This window comes from Schistocerca nitens, chromosome 5, assembly GCF_023898315.1.
Source record: "Schistocerca nitens isolate TAMUIC-IGC-003100 chromosome 5, iqSchNite1.1, whole genome shotgun sequence".
Classification (NCBI taxonomy): Eukaryota; Metazoa; Arthropoda; class Insecta; order Orthoptera; family Acrididae; genus Schistocerca; species Schistocerca nitens.
Window position 1 is genome coordinate 443,579,498 of NC_064618.1, and position 16,868 is coordinate 443,596,365.

A 16,868-nucleotide genomic window follows, 5' to 3' on the forward strand; every position below is an offset into this window, starting at 1 on the left:
TCCATTATCCTTGTTTTGCTTTTGTTGATGTTCATCTTATATCCTCCCTTCAAGACACCATCCATTCCGTTCAACTGCTCTTCCAAGTCCTTTGCTGTCTCTGACAGAATTACAATGTCATCGGCGAACCTCAAAGTTTTTATTTCTTCTCCATGGATTTTAATACCTACTCCGAATTTTTCTTTTGTTTCCTTCACTGCTTGCTCAATATACAGATTGAATAACATCGGGGAGAGGCTACAACCCTGTCTCACTCCCTTCCCAACCACTGCTTCCCTTTCATGCCCCTCAACTCTTATAACTGCCATTTGGTTTCTATACAAATTGTAAATAGCCTTTCACTCCCTATATTTTACCCCTGCCACCTTCAGAATTTGCAAGAGAGTATTTCAGTCAACATTGTCAAAAGCTTTCTCTAAGTCTATAAATGCTAGAAACATAGGTTTGCCTTTCCTTAATCTAGCTTCTAAGATAAGCCGTAGGGTCAGTATTGCCTCACGTGTTCCAATATTTCTACGGAATCCAAACTGATCTTCCCCAAGGTCGGCTTCTACTAGTTTTTCCATTTGTCTGTAAAGAATTCGCGTTATTATTTTGCAGCCGTGACTTATTAAACTGATAGTTCGGTAATTTTCACATCTGTCAACACCTGCTTTCTTTGGGATTGGAATTATTATATTCTTCTTGAAGTCTGAGGGTATTTCGCCTGTCTCATACATCTTGCTCACCAGATGGTAGAGTTTTGTCATGACTGGCTCTCCTAAGGCCATCAGTAGTTCTAATGGAATGTTGTCTACTCCTGGGGCCTTGTTTCGACTCAGGTCTTTCAGTGCTCTGTCAAACTCTTCATGCAGTATCATATCTCCCATTTCATCTTCATCTATATCCTCTTCCATTTCCATAATATTGTCCTCAAGTACATCGCCCTTGTATAGACCCTCTATATACTCCTTCCACCTTTCTGCTTTCCCTTCTTTGCTTAGAACTGGGTTTCCATCTGAGCTCTTGATATTCATACAAGTGGTTCTCTTTTCTCCAAAGGTCTCTTTAATTTTCCTGTAGGCAGTATCTATCTTACCCCTAGTGAGATAAGCCTCTACATCCTTCAATTTATCCTCTAGCCATCCCTCCTTAGCCATTTTGCACTTCCTGTCGATCTCATTTTTGAGATGTTTCTATTTCTTTTTGCCTGCTTCATTTACTGCATTTTTATATTTTCTCCTTTCATCAATTAAATTCAATATTTCTTCTGTTACCCAAGTATTTCTACCAGCCCTCGTCTTTTTACCTACTTGATCCTCTGCTGCCTTCACTACTTCATCTCTCAAAGCTACCCAATCTTCTTCTACCGTATTTCTTTCCCCCATTCTTGTCAATCGTTTCCTAATACTCTCTCTGAAACTCTCTACAAACCCTGGTTCTTTCAGTTTATCCAGGTTCCATCTCCTTAAATTCCCACCTTTTTGCAGTTTCTTCAGTTTTAATATACAGTTCGTAACCAATATATTGTGGTCAGAGTCCACATCTGCCCCTGAAAATGTCTTACAATTTAAAACCTGGTTCCTAAATCTCTGTCTTTCCATTATATAATCTATCTATAACACCACACCTATATGATTCTATATGCATTCTTTAAAAGTGGATACCTAGCTGAAGGCTCTGCACAGTTTGTAACTACCAGGGAGTTTGATCTTGATGGTGCAAACCAGTGTGGGTTGTCATTTATCATTCGGTGTTCATGATGCCCATTAATGGTTAATTTTGAGCATTTCTTCAATGTTGATGATGTCCATTTTGGGAAATGAAATACGTACATTCTACAGAAGGTTGATCTCTCCGTCATTAGCAGCTAATATTTTTCCTGTCAAATGAGCCTTACTAAAGATTGAACTTATGAGCTCACACTCAAGGGGTTACTTTTAAGAGATAAATCTATGTTTACCTTTAAATCTTTGGCACGGAAAGTCTCACAGCAACATCACTGATCACGTGTCAAATGTTATCTGTAAGGTGTGGCCAAATGAACAGGAGATTACAGACACATGCAAAGAAATTTTAATAAGAATATTATAATTACAGTTTATATGGAATAGTACAGCTATACATAACTGCCTTTGACATTGATACACTGGTCCCAGCACATAGGAACAAAGCGAATGGCTCCAGTGTAAAAACCCCTGGGTTGCTTCTTTATCAGAAATTGTTTCATGGGACTGACATTATGCGAGTCACATGGGAAGACATCGGATCTGTGAGGAGAGTGTTCTAGGGCAATCTTTGGTGACCTGTAGTTCTGATTCACATAATCACTGAAGCCTGAACAGGGCTGCCTCATCACGTGATGTGACAGCAGCATTCCTACTGCATAAAGTCAAAATTATAAAACACATGTCATTAAAATTTACTGGATAACACATTGATATGAATGGCACCTATTTTTCAACAAGCCATGTGAACAAATTATGCCTCAAAACAAGCTTTTTGAAAGTACGCTCATTTCATGTTCACCCCATCTTCAGACGTTTACATTTAATTACACATCATAAGCATTGTTTATTTACTTACTACATTGAACAATAGCTGCTTTAAAAACTTCTGTTGCAATCTTCTGCAGTTGTAAAGAAACAAACTTCATGGTACTTAAATAGATGTAAATATCTGAAGATGGGATGACAGGCATTTTAAAATATCATTGTGGAAAAAATGGTTGCAGCTAATTCATTATAACTTCCCTCAATTTTAACAGCTGTGGTGGCTAATACATCCACAACAGACAAGAATTATTAACAAATGTTACTACAAGACAGAGCAGAAACACAAAATATAGCTTTTTTCAGTTTTGACATTTGATTTAGACTTTGTAAGAGGCATGTGTGGATTGTGGCATTCATTCTGCAAATACTGCTACTTTGCTTTTTATTATTACTTTTATTATTACAATCAGGCACCATCAGTGCAGACTCAGTAGGCCAGGCTTGAAAATGAACCTGTAATGTTTGAAACTAGTTGCCTAGTATACATAAAGTAACTGTTGATAGAATCATTAATACCTATAAACAATATTAATATATATAATATAAAAATAAACAAAATATGGCAATGAGGTGGATAGACAATCCCAGTCAACAAGCAATTGGGAGTAACTTTGCAATTTTTTGCCATAGCCAGGTCATCTGAGTGTTTGAAATTTAGTGTGTTAATATCTACAAAAACTATCAGCACGCCTTTTTAAAATATTTGCCCCAATATACTTCTAATAACTGTTCACTTAAGCATGGGTGGTTTCTGTCACACTAAATAAATTAAGTCATCATTTATTTATTCATTTTAAAATGTTTAAAACTCTAGATTGCTTGAACTTATTGTATGTTGGATCATTTATAACATGTATTAGAACATATTCTGAGCTCAAACATAATTGGTTTTCTTGAATACAGTGACCTCCTCAATACCAACCAGTGTAGATTCTGAAAACACTGATCATGTGCAACTCAACTTGCACTTTTCTCACATGACATACTGAGAGCTTTGGATCGAGACGATCAGACAGATGCAATATTTCTTGATTTCTGAAAAGCATCTGACTCTTTCTTCCTTTTACTTTGTAATAAATTTTCGTACCCATATAATGTGGAGTTTGAGCATAAAGTTTTAAACGGTGCGTGGGCAGCATAAAATTATTTTGATTTCTGGTGTTGTAATCGTATTGAAAATGATTTGTTACATATAAATCAGGGCTACTGTGTACAAAGATAATCAGCTCACAGATGTATAGTGCAGGAACACTTAATGTATTTAGATTTTTTAGGAGTGGGCAACATCTTTTTTTTTTTTTTTTTTCTCTCTCTCCCTATATTGTGCATATTTCTAATGACAGTTTTCCAAAGTTTTAACATTCAACACATATGGTTTGAGTTACCCCAAAACACAATTTCATACCTTATTACTGACTCAAAGTAGCTGTGATATACTACTTTTTTATGCCCACACTGGCAGCATTGTTCAGTATCCTACTTTTTTTTTAAATTTATTTATTTATTTTATTTTGATCCAACATCAACTGATTACAAAAAAAGGTTTTTTTTGTTCCAGTCTTCTGGATAAGTCAGAGCCTTACTTACTAGGGTTACATATTATTGGCTGGCACTTTTATCTACACAACTTTTTCTAAATTTAGTTGAGAGAACAGAGTTACATATATGGACTATACAGAAAAAAAATTGTTATTGCCATACTTAGATTAAGGAGTCTACAGTTTGTAACAGTATTCATATCTGACATTCAAATATTTACAGTTTGTGACACAGTCTAAGACCTGAGATTACATATATTTTTAGATAGATGGTCTTCCATCATACGAGTGTACTAAATCTAGAAACTCATCTATTGAATATACAGGATTGTTTAGGAGCCATAATTTTAATTTCATTTTTAGTTTTGTAATGGGCAATTTGGAGATATTAGGATGGAAGCAATTCAATAGTTTTATGCCTGCATAGTGAGGGCTTTTCTCATAAAGTGTTGTTCTATGAGAGATGATGTGGGGTCTCTCTCTACCTCTAGTGTTGTGATCGTGTATTTCTTTATTAAGTGTTTTGTTACTGTTTACTGCCATAATGATTATCTTCAGCACATACAGGTTATGAACAGTTAGTATTTTAAATTCTTTAAACAAATTTCTGCAGGACTCCCTGGCACATTTCTTTCCCATAATTCTAAGTGCCTTCTTTTGTAAGGTAAGTACACTTTTCATATTACCTTTACTGCTGGATCCCCATACCTCTATCCCATAACTTAGATGGGATTCAAATAGTGCAAAATATATTTGCCTCAGAGTGGTGATGTTGCAAAAAGGTGTCAGTTTTCTTAGGACATATATGGTAGTACATAGCTTTTTGCAAATATCATTCACATGATCAGACCAGTTTAACTCTGCATCTAGTGTCAGGCCAAGAAATTTGGTCGAGTATTGTTTTTTAATGTATTCGTCACCCATTAAGATTTGGTTTTCATGAGTTTTTTGCCTCCCAAGATCAAATTCAATATAGACAGATTTATTTGTGTTTAATTTTAGTTTGTTTTCATTAAAATACTGCAGAATTAAGCCTGCTGCAGTATTGGATTCCACTTCGAGCTGTGAATAGCTTGGATTGCTGCATATTAACGTGGTATCATCTGCATATAAGATAGCTGTTGCATGGTTTGTTATGGACTGAATATCATTTACATAGATAATAAAAAGAAGTGGTCCTAATATTGACCCCTGTGGGATACCAAAATTTATGTCAGTGGTGTTTGATTTGTATGTTCCCTGCTAATAGACACAAACTGCTTCCTATTTGTCAAGTAGGACCTCATCAGATTATGGGCTGTGCCTCGAATGCAATAGTTCCACAGTTTGTCCAGCAATATGGTCGTATCAACACAGTCAAATGCTTTTTGTAAGTCTAGAAAGATGCCACATACATGTTCTTTATTATCTATTGCTTGAGTGACACCTTCGATTAAGTTTGATGCTGCTGTAATGGTGGATGACCCCTTGACAAACCCATACTGCCCCTTAGAAATCGCTTTTTTGCATACCAGGAAGTTCCAGATTCTTATGTATATTACTTTCTCAAAGATTTTGGATATTATTGGAAGAACAGAAATGGATCGAAAGTTTTCTACTAAATTCCTGTTTCCTTTTTTGAAAATAGGCACAACTCGGGCAATTTTCAACTCATCTGGAAATAGACCATCTTCCATATGAGAATCGATAACTGTTGATAAAGGTGATGCAATTTTATGTATACATTTCTTAAGAGTGTCCAGACTAAGACCATCATATCCTGCTGCATGGGAATTCTTTAAGCTACTCACTATTTTAATTATTTCTTCCTTACTTGTTGGCATCAAAAATAAACTTCCTGACACTGGTGTTCCTCTGAATTTGAATTTATGATTTTTAAGCTGATTGTTTATGCTGGAGCCAACAGAAGCAAAGTAATTGTTAAATAGATCTGCTATCTTATTCTGATCAGTTTCTATTGTGCCGTTTATCAGCAAGCGATTTTCAGTTGTATGGCTCCCAGATTTACCTATTTCTCTATTTACTAGTGACCATGATGTTTTGGAGATATTATTTGAATTCTGAATGACACTTTCAAAATAATTCTGTTTTTCTGAAATTAGGAGGTCTACATAGTATTTCTGATACTTTTTGAATTCTTCTTTTAATTTTTTATTGCTCAAGTCATTTAACATAGCATACTCATACCATCTTAGTTTTTCTCTAGCCTCAGTGACTGAACTTGATATCCAGTTTCGGGTTACAGCATGTGACTGAATTCTCTTTTTTATTAATGGGCAGGCTTGGTTAAGAATGTAGAATAGTTCATTTGAGAATTTGCCATAACTACGAAGTGTCGTTAGAACACTGTTCCAATTCACATTCCTTAGCATATTATTCAACTGAGTTATATTTTGGTCTGTATTCACCCTAATATACCTATAGCAACTGTGTGTAGGAACCTTTTTTATGTGCACACTTAGTTCTACTGCATGGTGGTCTGACAAAGCTCTTATAATAACAGAAGATGTAAGATCGTAAAGATGAATACCAATGATTATGTTATCTATTGCAGACTGGCATGTCTCAGTCTCCCTGGTTGCAGTGTTTATCAGGTATCTTACATTATATTCAAGCAGAGTACTTAATTTATTTGCAAGGTACTGTATATGTGAGCCTCATGATTGATTTTTATCCAGTTGCATTCCTAGGAATTTCACACAGATGTAGCTTCCTGCAAAACCTGTTTTTGTGACTGACCTGAATATCATTTAATTTTGCTTGAGTCTTTTCCATGATTATTTTAACCTGTTTAAATCAAACCAGGTATTTAATTTTTCTAAAGTATTTAATACAGTTTGGGGAATTTGGTCAGTGCTATTACTTTTAATGCTTACAGATGTTTAATCTGCAAATAAAACTGAGACACTCAATGTTAAGTGGTAGATAATTTATGTGAAACAGAAACAAAATGGGACCCAAAATACAGCTTTGGGGGTACTCCACGTGAAATGGTTTTCCATTTTGGTAAGTATACGTTCCTCTCTCTGATGATTTAAGTACTCTTTGTCTTTGGTTAGTTAGATAAGACTTAAACCATTCTAATTCTGTGACCCTAATTCTATACTTTTCCTGTTTACAGAGTAGCAAGGAGTGGTTCACACTGTCAAAGGCCTTCGTTAGGTCGCAAAAAAATCCTGTGGCAAGCAGTGAGTTGTCCAGAGAGGAGCTAGCATACTTCAGTGTGTCTGGAAAATAACCTTCTTGAAGGGACTGGTTAAGTATTGTAGGCAGTGGCTGTGCAATTATTTTAGAGAGTGTTTTTAACATTTTTGTTGGTATCTCGTACCATCCTGCTGATGTTTTACTTTTTAGTGATAGTATCACATTTTCTATATCTTTTACATTAGTTTTGGTAAATATAATGCAGAGTTCACCTTCAAATTGCTCACTGTTGAAAAATTTACCTTATCTATGTAATCTTCTACAATGATGTTTGATTTGTTTACATTTATAAAGAATTCATTAAATAATTCAGAAATTTGAGGAGGACTTACAATAGTTTTATCCTCTATTTTGATTTCAGAAATATCATGGCCTCTAGCTGTGGCACCTGCTTCAGCTTTGATCACTGACTATAATGCCTTTGATTTGTTTTCAATATCAAAAATAAATCTATTATTTGCCAGTTCTTTTGCTACCTTCACAACCTTTTTGAAAAATATTTTTGTAACTTTTTACATAGGTAACAAAATCTGGACTTCTGTTATGTTTTAGTTCCCTATGTAGCCTTCTTTTCCTTGCAGTAGAGATTTTTATTCCTTCAGTAATCCACTTTACTTTATTTCCTACTTTTTATGATGTACAGTAAGGGGGGAAAGTTTGATTAAAAACATGTAGGAAGTTTTCCAAGAAAGTAGCAAAAGTTTCAGAACATGAAATACTATGATCTATTGCCTATTCCACCTTATTTAATCTATGATGGACTAAGTTCATATTTTCTTTGATGAACTGTCATTTGGTGGGGCGTCAAGTGAAATTTAGGACTGGTTCAAAAATGGCTCTGAGCACTATGGGACTTAACATCTTAGGTCATGAGTCCCCTAGAACTTAGAACTACTTAAACCTAACTAACCTAAGGACATCACACACATCCATGACTGAGGCAGGATTCGAACCTGCGACTGTAGCAGTCCCGCGGTTCCGGACTGCAGCGCCTAGAACCGCACGGCCACCATGGCCGGCATTTAGGACTGGATTGAGAACTTTTTGGTAAGGGGGGGGGGGGGGGGGGACACAGCATGTTATCTTGTATGGGTAGTCATTGTCAGATGTACCGCACGGAACTATGTTGGGATCCTTGCTGTTCATGTCATATATTAATGACCTTTCTGACAATATTAATACCAACATCAGGCTTTTTATAAATAATGTAGTTATCTGTAATGAAGTACTATCTGAAAGAAGCTGCATAAATATTCAGTCAGAACTTGATAAGATTTGACTGCAAAGACTGCTAACTTGGTTTAAATGTTCAGAAATGTGAAATTGTGCACTTCAAAAAACAAAAAAGCATAGTATTCTATGACTATAATATCACTGCATCACTGTTGGAATCGACCAACTCATACATATCCCTACACTTTGTAGGGATATGAAATTTGAATGATCACATAGGCTCAGTCACAGGTACAGCAGGTGGTAGACTTCAGTTTCTTGGTAGAATACTGGGGAAGTGCAATCAGTCTTGAAAGGAGACTGCTTACAAACCACTTGTGTGGCCAGTTCGAGAATATTGCCCATGTGTGTGGGACCTGTACCAAGTAATACTAACAGGGGATATTGAACATAAACAGAGAAGAGCAGCACAAATGGACACACACTACGTGATAAAAGGTATCCAGGCACCCCCAAAAACATACATTTTTCATATTAGGTGCATTGTGCTGCCACCTACTGCCAGGTACTCCATATCAGCAACCTCAGTAGTCATTAGACTGTGAGAGATCAGAATGGGGTGGTCCGCGAAACTCACAGACTTTGAACATGGTGAGGCTATTGGGTGTCAGTTGCATCATACATCTGTACACGAAATTTACACACTCCTAAACATGCCTAGGTCCACTGTTTACAATATGATTGTGAAGTGGAAACGTGAAGGGACACGTACAGTACAAAAGCGTACAGGCCGAGCTCATCTGTAGACACAGAGACCACCGACAGCTGACGAGGGTCATGTGTAATAGGCAGATATCTATCTAGACCATCACACAGGAATTTCAAACTGCATTAGAATCCACTGCAACTACTATGACAGCGGGAGGTGAGAAAACTTGGATTTCATGGTTGAGCGGCTGCTCATAAGCCACACATCACGCTGGTAAATGCCAAACAATGCCTCATGTGGTGTAAGGAGCATAAACACTGGACGAATGAACCATAGAAAAACATTGTGTCAAGTGATGAATCATGGTACACAATGTGGCGATCCAATGACAGGGTGTGGGTATGACTAACGCCTGGTGAATGCCATCTGCCAGCGTGTACAGTGCCAACAGCAAAATTCAGAGGTGGTGGTGTTTGGGGTGGTCATGTTTTTCATGGAGGGGGATTTCACCCCTTTTTGTTTCGCATGGCACTATCACAGCACAGGCCAACACTGATGTTTTAAGTGACTTATTGCTTCCCACTGCTGAAGAGCAATTTGGTGATGGCGATTGCATCTTTCAACACAATCGAGCACCTGTTCATAATGCGCAGCCTGTGGCAGAGTGGTTACACAACAGTAACATCCCTTTAATGGATTGGCCTGCACAGAGTCCTGACCTGAATCCTACAGAACACCTTTAGGATGTTTTAGAATGCCGACTTCATGCCAGGCCTCACTGACCAACATCGATACCTCTCCTCAGTGCAGCACTCTGTGAAGAATGGGATGCCATTTCCAAAGAAACCTTCCAGCACTTGATTAAACATATGCCTGTGAGAGTGGAGTCTGTCATCAAGGCTAAGGGTGGGCCAACACCTTATTGAATTCCAGCATTACCAATGGAGGACACCATGAACTTGTAAGTCATTTTCAGCCAGGTGTCGGGATACTTTTGTTCACATAGTGTAGGTTTGTTTGATGAATGGGAGAGTGTCACAGAGGTATAGCAGGAACTGTACTGCAAGACTCTTGAAGACAGATGTAAACTATCCTGAGAAAGTCTACTAACAAAGATTCAAGAACTCGCTTTAAATGAGTATACTACAATCCCCAATGTATTGCTCATGTAGGGATTGGGAGGATAAGATTAGAATAATTACTGCATGCCCACAGGCTTTCAAACAATCATTCTTCTTGCACTCCATAAGTGAATGGAATGGGAATATATCTGCCATGTGCCTCACAGAGGTTTGCAGAGTACAGATGTAGATGTTATACAGAAGCCAAACAGGAAGAATGCAAACACACAATGGCGAAGGATCAAACTGATAATACTTGCCCTCACACAGTCAGTACACATTGGTAGTACTGAGAATATTTTGGTCAGCATCGCTACTGTTCATCAACATTTCTAAGATTGATATTCACTCTCAAGGAATCATAATATTGACGTACTGTTAAAAATCTTAATGTAGACGCACCACTTAACTTACATGTGACATTTCTACCATTGTAGATGATAGGCACGAATCATACATCGCATGCACAAAATGGCCAAAGCTGGTCAAATCCATGACATCGGGGCAGAAAATGGGTCCCGGGCACATTAGAATGTGAGCAATTTGCTCTCCCTCCCATTGATTTCTTCGACAGGCCAATTACGTGTTGGATCTGACCCATGGGCTGTCAGTTGCCCACCATGTTCTAGGGCCTCCTATTGAAATTTTTGAAGCAGTCTGAAGGTCTTCTTGGCCACATGTAGAAAAGCATCATCCTGGAAAAGCTTGAAAAGTTTGACAGCTTGCCCCTGCACTTTTCCTTGATGCCCTACTTGAATATCAGCATGTGTTTGTAATACTGCTCAGCATTAACTGTTGCATTTCCTGGTAGCCAGTCAATAAGCAGATGTCCCTCTTCATTGAAAAACAAACTGAGTGTTACTGTTCCAGCTTTTGGGGCAGAACTGACTTTTTTTTTGGATGAGGGAGCCGAGATACCACCACTCCATACTCATCTGTTTGGAGGCAAGGTTTGAAGTGGCGAGACCACGTTTTATCACATGCCACAATGTAAGCAATGAAATCTGTTCCTTGCTCCACCTATCTCAACAGATGGGTCATGCAAACTCCCATTCTTGCCATCTTGTGATTCCCTGAAAGATGCTTGGGCACCCACTGTGCACAAACTTTACCATACCGAAGCTTCTCATGGATTATGTCATGCACAGTCCCTTTGCTTAATGACAGTTCAACAGCAATGTCAAATGTGCTCATCCGACGATTCATCCGTATGAGCGCCTCCAATGCCAAAATCGTGGCATTGGTGGTGACAATGTGCACTGCCTATAGTGTGGTGTGCTCTTGATGTTTACATGTCCTGCCTCACAACACTGGAAACACCAGAATATTATGCACTGTATAAGACACTGCTCTCTGTAAACCTCTTTCATCCTGCAATAAATTTGTGAAGCATGCTCCCCTTTGCATATAGAAACTGGATAATAGCTCTTTGTGCTGATCAGGAGGAACCCATCATGCAATGAACTGAGGAAAAAATTCACCAGAAATAAGGAAATTGTTATGAAGCCATTAACTTCGCTTCTGCAACTGGAAATACCAGCACACCACTTCTCAGCAAACACATTCACACATTGGGACTTCATACAATGCCACTACTGTGTAGGTCTCCTTTTCAATTGGGCATACCTTATATATGTTTCACTGTTTCATTAAAGTAAGAAATTAAGTACAGTTGCATTAGCTCATGATGAACTTGATTTATCGGAGCAAAAAAAATCTATCCCTCAGTGATCATAGATGCCTAAAACTAATGAAAACCATTTAATAAAGAGATTGGAATAATATTTGCCTGACTACGAGGGGCATTTGAAAAGTTCGCGCAAAGTCCAAGAGATGGAACCACTGGCACATATCAAGGTCATGCTTAGTTAGTAGCATCTTTGGAAAGAACGCACACCAAGTTTCATCCATATTGGTGTATTTGTTTGTGTTTGTCATTCGTGTTAATGAAGGAAGTCAAGTGATTGTCGAAAAATGGACGAAAAAGAATTTCATGTGGTGATTAAATATTACTTTATGAAAGGCAAAACGCTTCAGGAGACTAAATAGAAGCTCGATAAACATTACGGTGACTCTGCACCTTTGATCAGAACAGTTTATAAGTGGTTTCAAAATTTTTGTAGTGACCATATGGGCACAAGTGATGCTGAAAGTTCTGGATGCCCTGTGGAGGTTACGACTCCAGAAATCATTGATAAAATCCATGATATGGTGATGGATGACAGAAGAGTTAAGGTGCATGAGATTGCTGTTGCTGTGAGCATCTCGAATGATCAGGTACATAATATTTTGCATAAACATTTGGACATGAGAAAGCTATCCGCAAGATGGGTTCCGCGATTGCTCACGCTTGACCAAAAATGGAATCGTGTGATGTGTTGCACGGATGGTTTGCAGTTGTTTAGGAAGAATCCGCAGGACTTTAAGCATCATTTCGTCACTGTGAATGAAACATGGATACATTACGATACTCCTGAGACCAAAAAATAATCCAAGCAATGGGTTACCAAGGGAGAATCTGCACCAAAAAAGGCAAAGACCATTCCTTCAGCCGGAAGGGTTATGGCGACTGTCTTTTGGGATTCGCAAGGGATAATCCTCATGACTATCTGGAAAAGGGTAAAACTATTACAGGTGAATATCATTCATCATTATTGGACCATTTGAAAACTGAGGTGCAAGAAAAACGATAGTGATTGGACCGCAAAAAAGTCCTTTTCCATCACGACAATGCACCAGCACACACCTCAGCAGTTGTGGTCACAAAATTAATGGAAATAGGATTCCAACTCGTTTCACCCCCCCCCCCCCCCCTATTCTCCAGACTTGGCTCCCTCGGACTACTATTTGTTCCCCAATTTGAAGAAATGGCTGGCGGGACAAAGATTTTATTCAAACTAGGAGGTGATTGCAGCAACTAATAGTTATTTTTCAGACTTCGACAATTCCTATTATCTGGAAGGGATCAACAAATTAGAACAGCATTGGACGAAGTGTATAAGTCTAAAAGGAGCCTATGTTGAAAAATAAAAAAGGTTTACCCCAAACACGTAAGTGGTTTTTCTTTTTGCATGGACTTTTCAAACGCCCCTTGTACACCTTACAGTAATCAGTTATTTATTTATTGCACATGTATTCCACAGATCTATAAGAGATCATAAGACAAGTAACAAGGAATATATTGAAAAAATAGTCATAGCAATAGCCATACAATAATCTATACACATTAAAACAAAATGAGAGTGCAGAACTGGATAAATAGTCCCTATGCCCAGCAGTACAAAGCATCTGGCAAAGGAAAAATACACAGATATGGCACAGTATTCCCATCAATGCCAGTTCTAGCTGGGCCATCAGTGAATAGATTACTACACTACCTGTAGTCCATTAAAATTTACTTGATAGTGGACATCTGTCACTTGCCACTGCAGTGCTGCCACAGTAGCCGCCAGCTACTACTCTTTTTTTTTTTTTTTTTTTTTTTTTTTTTTTGTGGTTTTAGGGCGCACAGCTTCAACGGTCATTAGCGCCCAGACTACGTTAGGAATGCACCGCGAGTCACAAGTTTAAAACAGCAACGAAACGGAAAACACGATAAAAGACAGACTGACAGGCATAGGATTAAAAAAGAAAACAGCATAATCAAATGTCCTTTGAGAGGGTTGTCAAATTGATAAAATGAAGAACGCGAGCAGCTGCTCGTGGGTCATCCGCTAAAATGGCTTCTACAGTACAGGGCAGGCCAAGATCACGACGCAGGGTGTTAAAATCCGGACAGGACGTTAAAATGTGGCGGACCGTCAGCAATTGCCCACATGGGCAGAACGGCGCCGGCGCAGCCGTCAGCAGATGGCGATGGCTGAACCGGCAGTGTCCAATTCGTAACCGGGCCAAAACTACCTCCTCCCGCCGAGAAGGGTGTGAGGAGGACGTCCAAGCCACGGGAAGAGGTTTTAAGGCCCGAAGCTTGTTGTCTGTAAGTGCAGCCCAATCGGCATGCCACAACGATAAAATGCGCCGACAAATTACCCTGCTACAATCTGACGAAGGGACACAACAAGAAGCTGTCCGAGGCTGGAGGACCGCAGCATTGGCCGCGGCATCTGCAGCTTCGTTCCCGGGGATACCGACATGGCCAGGAACCCACATAAAGCTAACCGGAGAACCGACGTCCACCAGCTGCTGAAGAGAGCGTTGGATCCGGTGCACGAAAGGGTGAACCGGGTACGGATCACTGAGGCTCTGGATAGCGCTCAGGGAATCGGAGCAGATGATATATCCAGAATGTCGGTGGCGGCAGATGTAAAGAACAGCCTGGTAGAGGGCAAAGAGCTCAGCTGTGAAGACCGAACAATGGCCATGGAGCCGGTATTTGAAACTTTGTGCCCCGACAATAAAAGAACACCCGACCCCGTCATTGGTCTTAGAGCCATCTATAAAAATGAAGGTCATATTAACCCTAGGACTCACTCTGGGGTCATAGGTGACCCCAATCATCTTTACTATGAATAAAATAATATTTCTATTTCTCGTAAAAATCCAGAATTTTATGACTTTTACCACACAGTATTGTAGTTCTCTCACAAAAATTTTTAGAGCGCTTGATGCAGCATTTAAATCAATAATTAACAAAAACTACTGTTGGGGTCACCCCAGATAGATTATATGTAACATTCATAGAATGTATAGATTATCAACTATCAATCTCTTTCTTAGGTATTTTGAGTTGGTAACACTGAATTCAGGTGTTACTCAGAACTAACCTCAAACTGGAAGTTCGTTTGTACGTTTGTTGTTGCAGTGTAATTTCAGCATGGATGGAATACGTTTGCTCCTGGCTATAGTGTAGAACAAGCTATGGAAGACTTATTTCGTAGCAGTAGTGATTCAGAAGGTAGTGACGCCGAAGATGATGGAACAGAGACACAGGTAGACCAAAGTGATGAAATTTGTTTACATGAATTAGAAGAAAATGATATTCTTGCTGAAAATGATGACAGTGGAGAAGATGAAAGTGCAGTACTGGTAAGCAGGGTTCGGGATATTGCATGGAGTACAAAAGAACCATCAATTCGTAGGTTTCCAATCCGCAACATACAACGATTTTCAGAAGGTATTCCTAGTACAGTTAGTGTTAGCTCAGCTGTTGACTGTTTCAGGCAGTTTATTACTAATGAATTGCTGGATATAATAGTTCAGTTCACAAATCAACAAGGAAATGAATTGAAAGTGTCTGGAAAATTAGTTGACTGGCGTGATACAGACAGATGCGAGCTTCTTTCATTTTTAGGCTTGCTGATTCTGTATGGGGTACAGAAGAGCCGGGGGAAACCTATTGACGAATTTTGGGACTCTGAATATGGCACTCCGCTATTCCGTGCTACTATGTCGAGGAGGCGATATCAGGACATTCTGCGTTCACTTCGTTTTGATGACCGCGTCACAAGACTTGAAAGGAAAGAGAGGACTGGAAATAAGGCTGAAGCTGCACTGGAAATATTTGATTTGTTTGCCGTGCAATGTCAAACATCATTTATACCTTCCAGCAACATTACTGTTGATGAACATCTTTGCGTATACAGAGGTCGGTGCAGTTTCAAGGTCTACATTCCTTCAAAGCCAGGAAAGTATGGCATCAAGATATGATGTGCAGTAGACTGTGAACATGGTTATCTGACAAATCTTCAAATGTACACTGGAAGGAGTGGTGATGTGAGAGAAGTGAATCAAGGCAAGACAGTGGTCTTAGATTTAGTGCGTCATCTGGCTGGCAGTGGTAGGAATATTACCACTGACAATTTTTTCACGAGCTATGATCTTGGCCAAGAATTGCTGAAAATGAAGTTGACACTTGTAGGTACTCTACGTTCTACAAGAAAAGAAGTCCCAAAAGAGTTTTTGCCTTCGAAAACTAGGGAAGAATGCACTACCAGATTTGCATACAGTGGTAAAACCCTATTAGTTTCGTATGTTCCAAAAAGAAATAAGGCTGTGCTACTCCTGTCAACACAACATCAATCATTTGTAGTGCCCAAAGAAAACAACTTGAAACGAAAACCAGAAGTAGTGTTGTATTACAACTCAACAAAATCAGGTGTTGATACGCTAGATCAAATGAGCTCTCACTACGCTGTGAAAAAGGGTACAAAACGTTGGCCATTAGCAGTATTTTATGATCTTGTCGATCTAGCTGCACTCAATGCCTACAGACTCTTTTGTGTTGCTGTTGAAAAAACAGAGAGATGTCTTTTTCTAATGAAGTTGGCCAAAGAAATGGCAAAGCCCCAAGTGGAACGTCGTTTGAGTTTACCACAAGCAAGGAACAAGGATATTATTAGCAGTATCAAACGGTGTGGATTTGATGATCTGTTAGACAATGGACATCCAGACGTAATACCCGACAATCAGAAGAGAAAGCGAGGCAGATGCTCCATTTGCCCCCGATCAAAGGACACAAAATACAGTTCAACATGCAAAAAGTGTAACAAATTTGTTTGCAAGGAACATTCTGAAATAGCTACTACTTGCAAAATATGTGCAGATGACTATTGTATGGATTCCGGTTAGAATTATGTTTCCTGTTGAGTTG

The 16,868-nt window shown here is 38.9% G+C and overlaps 1 protein-coding gene across 3 annotated transcripts in view; it reads right to left on the reverse strand.

Annotated features, from left to right (window-relative positions):
* The window catches only part of LOC126259824 (uncharacterized), a 52,861-nt gene that overhangs the window by 13,060 nt on the left and 22,933 nt on the right, over positions 1 to 16,868 (reverse strand). The window contains exon 2 of one of the 3 annotated variants that reach the window (XM_049956867.1): positions 1,943 to 2,003. The exons of the other annotated variants lie outside the window; for them this stretch is intronic. The gene's annotated coding sequence lies outside the window, so the exon portion shown is untranslated. The remainder of the gene's footprint in view (positions 1 to 1,942; positions 2,004 to 16,868) is intronic. 3 annotated transcript variants of the gene reach the window in all.